Raw genomic sequence first — 5,663 nt, 5'->3', positions numbered from 1 at the left:
AACGCCATGCAAGTTGACCATATGGAAGAAGCAATCTGCATCTCCAGAGGCTCTGGGAGACTGCAGCCCTGCTTTAGTCACTCCAGAAGCTGACTGATCTATGCACAGCAGAAGCTTGAGGAATCGAAGGTCCAATGAAACAAAAGACTGTCCTTATTTTCTGTATGTTTCCTTACAGTGATGTACTGTCACTTGTTTCTCACTATTATTGTGATTCTTGCTCTACTCTTTGCCATAGAATTGGCAGAGGCCACCCCAGCCAGCTGGGAATGTGGTGAGAGGTTTCTGTTACAACTCACCTTCCTTTTGTGGATAGGATATTTCATTGGTACCAACATGGGGAAACAATGGCCATAAGAGACTAAAAAATTAGATCCCCACAAACCTTATAGTAAAAAAAAAAAAAAAATACACCCGTCCTACTACCAGGGTTTGGCTTCTCAAAGGCTCAATTATTGGGAGAAACTGTCTTGCCTATTGGGGAAAAAGTTCATCGTCATCTCTGTTAAAAACTTAACATGCCTAGGCCAAAGATTTTATAACTCAACTGCTCAGAAAACCCAACGGTGGGGGACCCCAGATCACCTGAGCCAGATCCCCACCCCTTGTCTAATTTCTCTCATCTCTGAGAGGCAGGCCTGAGACAATGTTAACGCAGCCATCAAGTGACAGGCCCCATGTGGACTAGACTAGATATATGGAAGGACAGCCTATATAGTACTTCCCTCAATCTGGTCAGGGTCATATGTGTTAAAAACTATTCGTCCATCTTTCTTCCTGCTCCCATTTGCCAGAGGGAAACATTTGGGAGTCCAAGTGTGTGGGGATATGGAGACTCAAAGGAAGCAGTGTACCTTACAAATTGGCAATTAAAAAGATGATAATAATTCAGGAAGCCATCAAAATCCTCGAGGAAAAAGCAGGCAAAAACCTCTTTGATCTTGCCCACAGCAATTTCTTACTCAACATGTCTCTGGAGACAAGGGAAACAAAAGCAAAAATGAACTACTGGGACCTCATCAAAATAAAAAGCTTCTGCACAGTGAAGGAAACAATCAGCAAAACTAAAAGGCAACCAACAGAATGGGAGAAGATATTTGCAAATGACATATCAGATAAAGGGTTAGTATCCAAAATCTACAAAGAACTTATCAAACTCAACACCCAAAAAACAAATAATCCAGTGAAGAAATGGGCAAAAAACATGAATAGACACTTCTCCAAAGAAGACATCCAGATGGCCAACTGACACATGAAAAAATGCTCAACATCACTCATTATCAGGGAAATACAAATCAAAACCACCATGAGATACCACCTTACACCTGTCAGAATGGCTAACATTAACAACTCAGGCAACAACAGATGTTGGCGAGGATGAGGAGAAAGAGGATCTCTTTTGAATTGTTGGTGGCAGTGCAAGCTGGTGCAGCCACTCTGGAAAACAGTATGGAGGTTCCTCAAAAAACTAAAAATAGAACTACACTACAACCCAGCAATTGCACTACTAGGCATTTATCCATGGGATACAAGTGTGCTGTTTCGAAGGGACACATGCACCCCATGTTTATAGCAGCACTATCAACAGTAGCCAAAGTATGGAAAAAGCCCAAATGTCCATCAATGGATGAATGGATAAAGAAAATGTGGTATATATATATATATATATATATATATATATATATACACACACACACACACACACACATACATACAATGGAGTATTACTCAGCAATCAAAAAGAATGAAATCTTGCCATTTGCAACAACGTGGATGGAACTGGAATGTATTATGCTAAGTGAAATTAGTCAGAGAAAGACAAAAATCATATGACTTCACTCATATGAGGATTTTAAGAGACAAAACAGAAGAACATAAGGGAAGGGAAACAAAAATAATATAAAAACAAGGAGGGGGACAAAACAGAAGAGACTCATAAATATGGAGAACAAACTGAGGGTTGCTGGAGGGGTTATGGGAGCGGGGATGGGCTAAATGGGCAAGGAGCATTAAGTAATTCTACTGAAATCATTGCTTTACTATATACTAACTAATTTGGATGTAAATTTTTAAAAATAAAAAATAAAGTTAAATTAAAAAAATATGATAAATGGTCTTCCAAAAGTATAATCCAATATTATGGCCCTGCCACCTGGGCAGAGGATGGGTCCTGAGGTTACCACACTCCACTTACGTGCTAAACCACATAATCAGACTACAAGCAGTTATACAAATTATAACCAATAAAACTGCCAGAGCTCTTAACTTACTAGTCAAGCAACAAACCAAAATGTGCAATGCTATCTATCAAAATTGTTTGGCCTTAGATTACCTACATGCTTCTGAGAGAAAAGTTTGTAAAAAGTTTAACCTAAGCAACTGCTGCCTACAGAAAGATAATGAGAAAAAAAGTCATAGAATAGATCACAAATCAAATGAAAAGGATTGTTAGTGTCCCCGTCCAGACCTGGAATGGTTAAAACCCTGGGCAGTTATTTGGAGGATGGTTTTCAACCTTCAGGGGACTTTTTATCCTCCTAATTCTGATAGGTTGCTTAATTCTACCTTGCTTAGCTCCCCTGGTTGTAGGGTCTGCCTCCACTCTCATTGAGGCCATAATTTAAAATAAATAAATAAATAAAAAGATGGCCACTCATGTAATGATGTTATAAAAATATAAACCTTTAAACCAAGATGATGCTCTTTGACCCAAAATAAAGGTGTCTGAGCATCAAAGGGGGGAATGTGGAAGGGACCCCTCCCTAAGGAAAGAAAAAACCTCAAGACAACCTGACTATACAAGTACGTGACAACATCCCTCACAACCTTGTAACATGAGACCACTTAATAAGACTACATGTTTGTCTGTTACCACATATGGGAGACAAAGAAGTAAAAAAAATATATTTAAAAAACTACACCACGTGGCATTCGGGGCTCAGTTCTTTGGGTACAAACTCAACTGAGTGGTGCCAGCAGAAATAAAGTTGCTTCCTGGAAAAAAGCCTCGGTGTCATGACTGTGCAAGAATCCTGCTACAAAATACCACCAGCATTTTTCACAGAAACACTCCGAATAGCAAAAGCAATCCTGAAAAATAAAAGCAACACTGATGGCAGCACGATTCCAGGCTTCAAGCTATACTACAAAGCTGTAGTCATCAAGACAGTATAGTACTGGCACAAAAAAAAAAACAGGTACATACCAATGGAAAAGAATAGAAAACCCAGAAATAGACCCACAACTATATGGTCAACTAATCTTCAACAAAGCAGAAAAGTTTATCCATGGAAAAAAAAAAGTCAGTCTCCTCAACACATGATGTTGGGAAAATTGGACAGCAGCATGTAAAAAAAATGAAACTGGAACACTTTCTTAAACTATACACAAAAATAAATTTACAATGGATGAAAGACCTAAATGTGAGACATAAAGCCATCAAAATCCTAGAGGAGAAAACAGGCAGACCTCAGCCAGAGCGAGTTCTTACTAGACGCATCTCTGGAGTCAAGGGAAACAAAAGCAAAAACGAACTATTGGGACTTCATCAAGATAAAACCTGCTGCACAGTGAAAGAAACAATCAGCAAAACTAAAAGGCAGCCTATGGAAATGGAGAAGACATTTACAAATGACATATCTGATAAAGGGTTGGTAGCCAAAATCTATAAAGATCCAGCAAAGAAACACTTTTCCAAAGAAGAGATCCAGATGGCTCACAGACACATGAAAAGATGCTCAACATCACTCATCATCAGGGAAATACAAATCAAAACCATGATGAGATAGCACGTCACACCTGTCAGAATGGCTAAAATTAACAACACAAGAAACAATCGGTGTTGGTAAGGATGCAGAGAAAGAGGAACACTCTTGCACTGTTGGTGGGAATGCAAACTGGCACAGCCATTCTGGAGAAGAGTATGGAGGTTCCTCAAGAAGTTAAAAATATAACTACCCTATGATCCAACAATTTCACTACTATGTATTTACCCATAGGATATAAAAATAGAGATTCGAAGAGGTACATGCACACCAATGTTTATAGCAGCATTATCAACAATACCCAAACTATGGAAACAGCCCAAATGTCCATTGACTGATGAATGAATAAGAAAATCATGGTACATATATTCAACGGAATATTACTCAGCCATCAAAAAGAATGAAATCTTGCCATTTGAAATGACGTGGATGGAGTTAGAGTGTATGCTAAGCGAAATTAGTCAGAGAAAGACATATACCATATGATTTCACTATATGTGGAATTTAAGAAACAAAACAGGTGAACTTATGGGTAGGGGGAGAAAGAGAGGGAAACAAACCTTAAGAGACTCTTTATGATAGAGAACAAACTGAGGGTTGATGGCAGGAGATGGTTAGGGGATGGACTAAATGGATGATGGGTACTAAAGAGGCCACTTGTTATACTGAGCACTGGGTGTTATACGTAAGTGATGAATCACTAAATTGTACTCCTGAAAACAATAATACACTATATGTTAACTAACTGGATTTTTTTTTTTAATTTTTGAAAAAAGAAAAAAAGAAAAAAAAGTTTTTGGAGATGGATGGTGGTGATGGATGGATGCAACAATGGGAATGTGCTTACAACCACAGAACTGTACACTTAAAAATAGTTAAAATGGTAAATTTTATGTCGTATATATTTTGCCACAATACAAAAGACATATTTCCAAAAAGCTTTAATAATTTGACTATTCCAAAATCTTCATTAGTAACATTATTTCCGTCTTAAGTGCCATAAACATATGACCACCCACCATGCTCTCCACTTCTACTTCATCATAATAAACTACAGGCAAAAGAATAACTAATTACACTGCTTTTTCATGACAAGAGTTATTCCATTTAACACCAGCAAAGAGTTTCTTATTGCTTGCAGACAATTTAGCCACCTACTCCAAAATCCTAGCCTGAGAGTTCATTTTCTTTTTTTTTTTTAAGTTTATTTATTTATTTTTAGAGAGAGAGAGAGCACGCATGTGCAAGTGGGGGAGGGACAGAGACAGAGGTAGAGAGAGAATCCCAAGCAGGCTCTGTCAGCACAAAGTGGGACCCAGGGCTCAATCCCAAAAACCATGAGATCATGACCTAAGCCGGAATCAAGAGTCGGGCACTTAACCAACTGAGTTACCCAGGCAACCCAAGAATTCATTTTCTAGGACTATTTACAATGCCAGTTGTCTTAACCTGGGTCTTTTAGAGAGCAGAGACTGAGTCAAGAATTTAAGATACTAATAATTGTTTGTGAATAACAGGCCTAGGCCTGTGAAGGCTGATAGAAGAGAGAATTAAGTCAAGGGAAAATGTGGCACAATGCAAAGAAATGCAGTACTGTTCTGTCTCTGCCTCAGAACAAGCCTTGAGATGACAACTGAGCTCAGTTGACGCATTTATTCTGCATACAGGGATTGTTTGGGAGGACTGCAAGATGGAAGAGCAGCTCACTATAGTCCACAAAAGACAGAAAGAAGGAGGGATAGGTTTGTCCATATCCCTTCTAAATTCCATTTCTCCTTGTGCCATTCACCCCTTAGTGGCTACTAGGAAACTTGATTCTACCCCCAGCCTCTCAGCAACCATGTAGGAAGCCAGACATCATGACTTGCAATACCATATTTCCTTCAGTCCTAAAGAGGT

The sequence above is a fragment of the Herpailurus yagouaroundi genome, unplaced genomic scaffold (assembly GCF_014898765.1).
Source record: "Herpailurus yagouaroundi ecotype Mexico unplaced genomic scaffold, PumYag 511, whole genome shotgun sequence".
NCBI classification, from domain to species: domain Eukaryota; kingdom Metazoa; phylum Chordata; class Mammalia; order Carnivora; family Felidae; genus Herpailurus; species Herpailurus yagouaroundi.
The sequence above is the reverse complement of the archived record's forward strand: the minus strand, read 5'-3'. Positions refer to the sequence as shown.